The 10134-nt window shown below is 43.6% G+C and overlaps 1 pseudogene; it reads right to left on the minus strand.

The window, feature by feature from the left end:
- Nucleotides 1–525: 525 nt before the first annotated feature.
- Nucleotides 526–1251, minus strand: LOC143646050 (mitochondrial fission regulator 1-like; annotated as a pseudogene).
- Between the last annotated feature and the right edge of the window lie 8883 nt (nucleotides 1252–10134).

Consider the following 10134-nt stretch of genomic DNA (forward strand, 5'->3'; position numbering starts at 1 on the left):
ACAGCTGGGCACAAAACATCCGGTGAGCTCAGTTATGGAGTCTAATGCTGTGAAGGAATCATTTCTTTAGGACCTAATTTCAAATGGGCAAGAAAAACCAGAAGCTTCTACCTCACTCTTAAAAGTGAAACGCCCCAACCTACACAATTACCTGTATCAAATGTCTCAGCTCAAAACACAGACCTTAGTTTCTGCTAAGGTTTGAAGTGTGGGATACATATAATCCAGGTCTTCTTTTTCGGTCCGAGCCCTAGCTTATCACCAAGACTGTTGCAGAAGATTTCTAATTGAGAGGCAGAAATAGCTGCAGTGAGGAAGGCAGCCATTGAAGGATTCCAGGAGCATGAGACTGAGTTTGCAGAGCTGGGTGCTGTCAATTTCCTTTTCTACCGATATCTTCTTCCTTCAGAGCAAACTTCCTCCGTAAGACTTCGGAGATAAGGACAGCAGGGTCTTCCTCCTTCAGTAAACTCCGGTTCAGATCTTGGCTCTGTGTCATCCGGTGAAAGTCCTTCAGGACACCCATCACGTCTGCAAAGCTGCTGGCCCTGGACAGAGAGAGGCAGGCATCCTCTTCAGACGAGCTGCAGGTGGCTTTGTGTTCTGGTTTGCAACATTCAGGGCTGGCAGAACAAAGCAGGGGGACTGATGGTAGCTCAGGGTCCTCTCCTTTGGTTTCCTTGGTGATGTCACGAATGACAAAGGAAGTTGTAGAGTGGAATGAGGATCCAAAACAAGGTAAAGGAGAAGAGATATTTGAACTTCCTGGAGAAGAGAAATCTGGCGTTAATGAAGCCTAAGCTGCATCAGCTGCCACTATCTTGGCCATCTGGCTGCATAGGTGGCTCAGCTCATCCTGCAGCTCTGCGGTACGGCTCAGGGCTGGCAGGTCTGGCTTCTTCAGCGACAAGAGTCTTTCTTCAGACCCACACATGTTGGGAACTGAAGCATTACGCTGCATGACAATCAGAGGGCTGGGCTTCCAGGTGTGCTCAGGGGTTGTGTATGGCTCCTGACCTGAGCATAGTTCCCCTCTTCACCTGCAGCGACCCAGGAGATGTCAGCCAAAGTAGGGACTGGGGGCACATCCCTCAGACACAGGTCAGAGATGTTGGGCAGGGTCTCAAAGAAAGCCCGGGAACATGGCTTCAGGGGCAGGTTGGTCCCGAGTCTTCTCACTACACTTCAAGCAGCTCCATGTGGCTTGTTTTGCCAGATTGGGATGGTCACGTGGGCTTCCATTTCTGACATTTCAACTGGTTCCTGCACTTGAAGGACAAAGCAGCCACAGCGCAGCTCTAGGGACTTGGGGAGGTGGAAGTCGTGGCTCCCTCATGACAGGCCATCTTGAGGGACACCAGACTTCCCTTCCTCACAGCTCCTCCTATCACAGCCTTACTTTTTTTTCTTAATATACATTATGTATTCACAGACCATGTAATCATCCAAAGTGTACATTCACAAGTTCACAATCTCATTGTAGAGCTGTGCATTTATCATCGCAGTCGACTTTGTGTGTGTGTGTGTGTGAAAAATAACATATATACAAAAAAGCGATAAGTTTCAAAGCATATCACAGCAATCAATTGTAGAACAGATTTCAGAGTTTGGTATGGGTTACAACTCCACAGGATTCTGGATGTATCTCAAAGGTAGAGTAGACAGAAGTCTCTGACGGGTGAGATGGAAGGGGGGATATAAGGGTTGAGAGAAACAGAGGAGTCAAGGATGAGGCTCAAGGCTTTTGGTTTAAAAAGAATGATTTGCCATCAACTAAGATTGGGAAGGCTGGGGATGGGACAGGGGTGAGAAGCAAGCTTGGGGTGTGGCTGGGAAGAGCAGGGGTTCCGTCCAGAGCAGGTAAAGTTTGAGGTGCCCATCAGATATCTAAGTCAGAATGTGGACAATTATATATGAGTCCAGAGGTCAGAGGGGAGGTCTGGACTGGGGATACATATTTGGGAGACATCAGTGTTGTGCCGGTTTGAAACTATTGTGTACACCAGAAAAACCCTGTTTTAATCCTGATCCAATCTTATGGGGGCACATCTATTGTTTAGGGTGGAAACCTTTGTTTAGAATGTTTCCATGGAGATGTGACACTCCTAATTGTGGGTGTGACCTTCTGATTAGATGGGCATGTGACTCTGCCCATTCAAGGTGGGTCTGATTAGTTTGAGTCCTTTAAAAGGGGAAACATTTTGGAGAAAACTCAGACACAGATACTTGGAGAACAGCTGCTTCAGAACTGACAAGAGATGTCTAGACACAGACGTTTGGAGATGTAGAGCCCAGCAGACATCACCATGTGCCTTCCCATGAAATACTAAGCAAGCAGAACCCAGAATTGTGACCCGGAGGAACTAAGTGAAGGCCCACAGATGCCTAGAGGGGAAACCACTGGCATCAGAAGCTGGAAGCAACAGAACCAGAAACAAGGACCAGCAGACGCCAGCCACATGCCTTCCCATGTGACAGACACCAGCTTTTCTTGAGTCAGGGTATCTTTCTCTAGATGCCTTAGATTGACCATTTTTATGGCCTTAAAACTGTAAACTTGTTACTTAATAAATTTCCTTCATAAAAGCCATTCTAGGTGGGCCACTGTGGCTCAGTGGCAGAGGTTTTGCCTGCCATACTGGAGACCCGGGCTTAATTCCCAGTGCCTGCCCATGCAAAAAAAAGAGATATACAAAAGCCATTCCATATCTGGTATATTGCATTCTGGCAGCTTTAACAAACCAGAACAAGTACATAGATGGTGTTTAAGGTCACAAGACTGATTGAGAGCTCTAAGCTCACGAGTATAGGAAAGAGCCAGCACACCTTCCTTCAGGGGCCCCATCATTGTAGTTATTTTTACACCAAACCTCATTCCATGGAGGAGGAAAAGCCTCTTGAAAGAAGAGAAGTGTTTTCCTAGATGGAGAAAGGGAGGTCTGGGCAGAGGAAAAAGCAGGACGTGGAGGCTCGCTGAAGTCTACATAGGACATGGTGAGTGGTCTTAGGGTCGAAGGTCAGGAAGCAGCAAGTGGGCAACAGAAAATATGGTGGCCCAGAAGGCCAGGCCAGGTGGTGAAGAGTCTTCATGGTGGAGCTGAAGAGTTTGGGCTTTGTCCTGATGGCAGAGCAGAGTAAGAGAAAGGAACTGTAGAGGGGCATGAAGCAGTTGGCTCTGAGCTTTAGAGAGAGCCCTCTGCCTGCGAAGTGGGTGCAAGGAGAAGGAAGCATGGAGGAGGGGAAACTGAGGAACAGGCTGGGGTAATTGTCCTAGGGAGATGGGGAGGCTGAGCTGAGGCAGAACTTGAGGGAGACAGAGGAGAGGGCAGCTGGATACTACCACCTTGGCTGCTGGGCAAAGGGTTCTGGGAGGATGCTGTGCTCTTGGGGAAAGGTCTAAGGCAGTTGAGCACTGGGTCTCAGGCTATTCCCATCCCAGAGGGCCAACCCTGAATGCCGAAGACAAGCCTGTGGTCAGAGTGGGCCAGCCAGGGCTGCTGGGGAAGCAGCCCCATCTGTGGCAACTTTCCAGCGGCCTGGCCTGGGGGTGAGACTGGGCCTCTTGGATGAACCCCAGGCCCTGTATGCCTTCAACTAAGTCCTTTTTCCTTTCAGGACTTCAGTTTCCTCACCTGGAAAATGGACTTTTCAGGGAATATGGGATTTCTAGGGGAAATGTGTAAACAAATTAATCACAAAATCTGCTTGGTACCACGATGGGGTTGAAGAAAAGGTATGAGAGCAGGCTGGAGAAAGAGAGATTGCTTTGGTGAGAAGGAGGTCTTGGGGGTTGAATCATGTCCCACACCAAAGACATGTTCCAGTCCTCAACCCTGGTCCTGTGGGTGTGAACCCCGTTATGTTTAGGAGCTTTGAAGACATTGCTCCTAGTTAAGGTGTAGACTCACTTGTGAGTGGGATCTTTGAAGGTCCTATTTAGATGAGAGCAAATCGGATCAGGGTAGGCCTCCATCCATACGGCTGGAGGCTTATGAGGCAGGGGAAATTCGGGCACAGTCAGTCAGAGGAAGCTATGGGATGACGCCAAGGAGAGAAATGGCCATGCGACAGAGGCGGAGACACAAGCTAAGGGTCTCCAAGATGATGGCAAGCCAGCACCAGCACGCTATAGGCTCTGGAAGAACCTGGGGCCTGCTGAGACCTTGCTGCTGGACCTCTGTCCTCCCAAACCGTGAGACAATGAATTCCAGTCGTTCAAGTCGCTAGTGTGTGGTATTTGCAGCCCTGGCAAGCCAAGATAGGAGGTCAGAGAAGTCCTTACCCTATAGTCATTTTGAAACTTTCATTTTGTAAGCATTGGTCCAATTGGTGGCAATGGAAACAGGCTGGCGGGGTAGGGGGTGGGGGTGGGGGGTCTGGGGGAAGGGGAGTTGGTGGTGTTAAAATTTAGAGAGTCTTCCGGTCAAGTGCAAAGAAACTGGTTTCAAATTCTGGCTCTGACTGTGTGACTCAGGGCCAGTCACTTCATCCCTTTCGACCCCAGTATCCTCATCTGTGATATGGGGATGACAGCACTCCTCGTGCCTAGAAAGTGAACGTGGGAATAAATGAAAGGCACTTGATGGAATGTTTGGCACATAGTAGGTGCTCTACAGATGTTAAAAATGAAACTTCCCCCTCATCCATCTCTTCTCTTCTTTAAATTAATTTTTAAAATTAGAGACATTGTAGATTTACAGAAAAATCATGCAGAGAAAAATACAGTTCCCGTATACCCTCCCGCATTATTAACTAATTTTGCCTTCATGTGGCACAGTTGTTACAATTGATAAGTGAATATTATTATAGTTGTACTGTTCACCCTAGGCCGTGGTTTACATTAAGGTTTATTTTTGTTATACACCCCTATGGTTGGTTCTTTTTTCATCTATACACCACCTAGAATTTCCCCTTTTTAACCACAGATATATAATTCAGTGCTGTTGGTTACATTCACAATGTTGTGTTATCATAACCACCATCCATAACCCAAACTTTTTTTTAATAAAAAAGTTTATTAGAGAAGTTGTGGGTTTACAGAACAATCAGGCATTAAATACAGGATTCCCACACACCACCCCTCCATCAACACTTGCATTGGTGAGGAAAATTGGTATTCTGCTTTTTTTTTTTTCCAGAGAGAGAAAGAGTTTATTACTAGAAACATAGTAGGAGAGCAGATGGCCTACCGGCCCAAAATCTGTCTCCCCAAGTTTAGGGGGTTCAAGGTTTTTATGGATTTTGGCAAGGGGAAATGAGGTCATTACAATTTCAAATGCAAGTTCTAAGCAGAAAAGGAGACAGTGTAATCAGTATCAGTTCAGTAGGAGAACATAATCAGAAAGGAGGGGAGGCAGAGCTGTCGTTTCAGTACTAAAGGGGTAAACCGAAAGGAAAGGAGACAAGTTATCTTTCCACAGCACAGTCTAGCTGATATGATTTACAAATGTCCAGGATTTAGATTAGCGAATGGCTGACTTCAAATTCATTAGCTTTAGGGCCTTTGCCCTACAGGAAAATGACCAGATAAAGGGAATGACAGCTCTTAACAGTCACAAAGGCACAAGATATGGGCTTTTACAATCATTACAGATATCAAGCCAGCTGAATTATAGTTTGGGGATTTTGGAAGTTACCTTTTGTCTGCTCCAATACACCAGAAAGCAAAAAATATCTATATAACGATTCAGTAACCAATATCATCCCTTAAATCCTAATTTCTCAGTTACAGTTCCTCCCTCTCATTTGATAATTCTCTCTCAATCTTGAGGGATATATAGACCATAACTCTTCTAACTGCTTCAAGGCTGAAAAGGTATTACCAGGTAAAGGCCATGGATTTTTTTTGCCTGACCCACTCAATAACCAATTCCTGAGACACAGGAGTTTCAAAGAGAGAAAGAGTTTATAATTAGGCACATAGTAGAGCAGATGGCCTAGTGGCCCAAATCTCTCTCCAGACTACAATAATTCGGATAGTTTTATTAGTGAAAAGGATGGGCAGGGTTTAGGCTAATGAGCACAGTGGCCCCAGATGATGTAATTAGAAGAGATCTAATTTTTGCGCCTGCGCAGATTGATTACATGCTTGGTCACAGGTAAGAAAATGGCAGAATGAGGTATGAGTGACTTCTAAGTTAAAGTCAAAGCTACTGTGCATGTCAGGCGGGCCCACTTTGGTTAGATCCAGTCTCAGCTGTCAAGATAACTTTGGACCGGGGGTGGGTTAGGTCTGGGCTGACCCAAGACCCTTCATTAATAAGCAGTATTGTCTTTAGTGATTACAAGACTCTAAACTTGAAAAACTGGACAACTGGGTATAAATGAAGGTTAGTCACAAGGTTTTTACAATCACAGGGCAGAAGATAAGGGCTATAGAATCATCAGAGATCAAGGCAGCTGGATTACGATTTAGAGATTTCAGGAACATCCCTTTGTCTACTCCAATATACCAGAAAGCAAAAAAAGGAATATCTATATAATGATTCAGTAATCACAGTCATCCCTTAAATCCTAATTTTCGGTTACAATTCCTCCCTCTCATTTGATAAATAGCTCTCAATCTTGAGGCATAGCTGGATGACAACTCTTTAGGCTGAAAAGGGGCGTTGTTATTAAGGGGCAAAGGGATGAAACAATGAAACCAGTTGTTATCCTTGGAGAGTCAAGTATCTCTGGATTTCAGAGCTTCTCTGGCATTCGAATAATCCAGAGGTTTCAAGTCTCTGAAAAACAAATTTATGCTTACCATTTCTAATCTCCAGGCCCAGTAAAAAAAAAAAGAACTCTAAACCATACCTCCGCCATCTTTCTGTATCTAGCTGTCCCCCCATAACTGCTTTAGGTGGTTGGGCCTTGGGGCAGGGGTAGGTTAGATAGAAAAAAACAGGCCTGTTGAGCTTGGTTTCAAAAGTTTTAGGTGAGGGACATGGGAGATTTTTTGGAGGGGTGCATGGTCCAGGAATTGAACCCGGGTCTCCCGCATGAAAGGCAAGCATTCTAACCACTAAACTACCTATGCACCTGGGACATGGGATTTTGAAAGTTCCTATGCCCTACTTTAACTATTTCCAATTATTAAAAGCTAAAAGCTGTGACCAAGACCATTGGAAAAGGTCTTTGCTTTTTACAGAGGCAGCCCTTTGGCAGTTTTTTGCTGCCTTAGGGAAATTACAGGGGCAATTTCTTTCTAATGTCCAAGTTTGTTCACAGTAATTACAAAGCTAAGATTTTGAATCTTGCCCTTCAGAGAGTTTTTTCTTCTTCATTTCAGAAGTATCAATTTATATATTTCTATCAGGGACCTAATTATTTCTAAGCAGTTCAAATAGAGCTCTTTAATAATTTCCTTATTAATTTGCCATTAGCATCCAGAGTTATGAGAATATACATGAAATTCTCATGTATATTGTATCTCCTATACATTGTGTCTCCTATATCAATGTATCTCCTATACATTGAACAGGCAAACAGACACAAATAGAAAGTATGGGCCACTTTTTACAATTGATGAAAGCACATTTTTATAATTGTACTATTAACTATGTAGTACAATGAAATGCATTAGGCTTTTGTCTTAAGAGCTGGTGAATTGATTTTGTATTTCTCTTTCTTAAAATGTCTCAGCTAAATTGTTGGTTGTCTAGAATAACTTGATGCATTTCTTTCCCACTTTGATTGAAGTTTCCACCCTTGCTCTAAGACTCTCCTCAAAAGACCATTTAAATTTGCCTTTACTGTTATTTCCCAAGATCAAGGACATTTCTGCATTGCTTATGGATGGCCTATATGTATATTAAAGCATTAAAAAATTCTGCTCATGTCTTCCATTGTTCTTAGAATTTCTAACTGAACATGCCTTGGGAAGACATTTTTTCATTGGATACTCCCATTGGGCATAAAAACACCCCTATATCTAATCCTTTTTATCCAAGTGGATTTCAATACATTTTCATTATTAGGTGGTGCTAGCTGTTAGTAGAGACGGTACAAGAGATTGTCGCTCTCACTGGGCCATGTTCTCAAAATTAGTTGTAAAATGGGCTAACATGAATTATACAGAAATATAACTTGGTTCTCTAACATAATCTGTCTTCAAATGTATAGACCAATTGTAGCACACTTCATAAAATTTCTGCTGTGGCATATCCATTAGCTTTCATGTATGTCTCCTGTACATCCCTTCTCTTCAAGAGAAGGAGAGAACAAAAGGAGAGGAGAGAACAAAGGCCCACAGAGGAGCTCATTCGTGGCCTCCGAGCACAGGGGACAGCAGTGAAATGTCCTGTGGGGTTTCCAGGAAACCAGCCTTGGGCCCTGGATACGGCTCCAATAAGGAATGGCCAGTCTCCATTCTGGGCATTCGTAAGTCAGAACCTGAGTAGATCTCGGAAGCCTTGGGCCCCAGGAGGTGAATCTGATGAGATTTTTAAGATTTGGAAAGCCAAGAAAATGCTGACTTGGAATAACTAGCCTCAGCTTTTAAAATTAGCTTTTTGTTTATTTACTTAGACCAGGGAGGTAAGACCTGTCCATGTATAAAAGCCATAGTCTTTTCAGGGGGTGCAAGGGTAGTTCAATGGTAGAATTCTTGCCTGCCATGCAGGAGACCCGGTTCTATTCCCAGCCCATGGACTTCCCCAAACAAGCAAATCAGCAAACAAACAAATGAAAATCCAAAAGCAAACAAAAATAAACATTAACAAGTCCCCCAGGAAGGCATGCTAATTTCCCTGCACATAATAACTGCTTCCCCCCATCTCTAGCCTGAGAGGGAATTACATTCATAACTTTTATGATTAACAATGTCCTTGCTTTTCTTTGGCGCCTCACCGCCTAGGATTGCAGCCCTAAAAGAACAGTTTAAATGTCCCTGGCTTTGAACTTTAGATATACAAGGGCTCTAGCTTGTGCCTGGCTTCTGTCACTCATAGTTACGTTTGTGAGATCTATCCATGCTTCTGTGTGTAGTTGCAACGTGTGCGTTCTTTTTGCTGTAAAGCAGTTTGAGTTGCAAAGTGTGATCCCAGCACCATCATCATCTTCAACGTGGAAAATTTGGCGGCTCCACACACCCCCTGCCCCGATCCACTGAATCAAAAACTCTAGGGGGGTTTTAGTTTATGGTGTATTGGAGAGGGTAGAGGGAAATGCCTGAAGTACAGCTGTGTTCCAGTAGCCACGTTTCTTGAAGATGATTATATAATGATATGGTTTTCGCAATGTGACTGTGTGATTGTGAAAACCTTGTTTCTGATGCTCCTTTTATCTATGGTATGGACAAATGAGTAAAAAATATGGATAAAAAAATAAACAAATAATAGGAGGGGAAAAAAACTCTAGGGGGAAGTGGGACTCACAATTTGCACATGTTTGTTTTTTAAACTGCTTTATTGGGATGTAATTCACATACCATATAATCCACCCACTTGCATGTGCACAATTCGATGGTTTTTAGTACATTCACAGAGTTGGACAACCATTCACTACAATCCAATTCTGGAATATTTTCATCACCCTGAAAGAAGCCCCACACTCATTAGCAGTGCCCCTGGCCAGGGTCACTGGCAATCACTAATTTACTTCCTGTATCTATGAATTTGCTTGTTCTGTATATTTCATATAAGTGGAATCATACAATGTCCTTCTGTTGTATGGCTTCTTTACACAGGATAATGTTTTGAAGGTTCATCCATGTTGTTACATGAATCATCGGCACTTCATTCTTTTTCGTGGCTGAATAATATTCCATTGCATGGATAGATCGCATTTTTGTGTATCCATTCATCAGATGATGGACATTTAGGTTGCCTCCACCTTGGGGCTATTGTGAATAAGGCTGCTATAAGCATTTGTGTGTAAGTTTTTGTGTGGACATAAAGCTCTGCAGGTGGTTCTGAAGCATGCTCAGATTTGAGAACCACTGCTGTAGAGTCTTCGATTGGACAAATACAGTACAATTTAGTTATCTTTTCTACTGTTGAGAAACAAAATCACTCTATGAACATTGTGCATATTTTCTGGTGCACCAGTATAGGAGTTTCTCTGTGGTCGTGAAATTCCTGGATTATAGGTGTGCATGCTTTGAACGGATTAAAGCCATACTCTTTCCCAAAGTGACTGTACTACTGAAAG

The sequence above is a fragment of the Tamandua tetradactyla genome, chromosome 9 (assembly GCF_023851605.1).
Source record: "Tamandua tetradactyla isolate mTamTet1 chromosome 9, mTamTet1.pri, whole genome shotgun sequence".
NCBI lineage: Eukaryota > Metazoa > Chordata > Mammalia > Pilosa > Myrmecophagidae > Tamandua > Tamandua tetradactyla.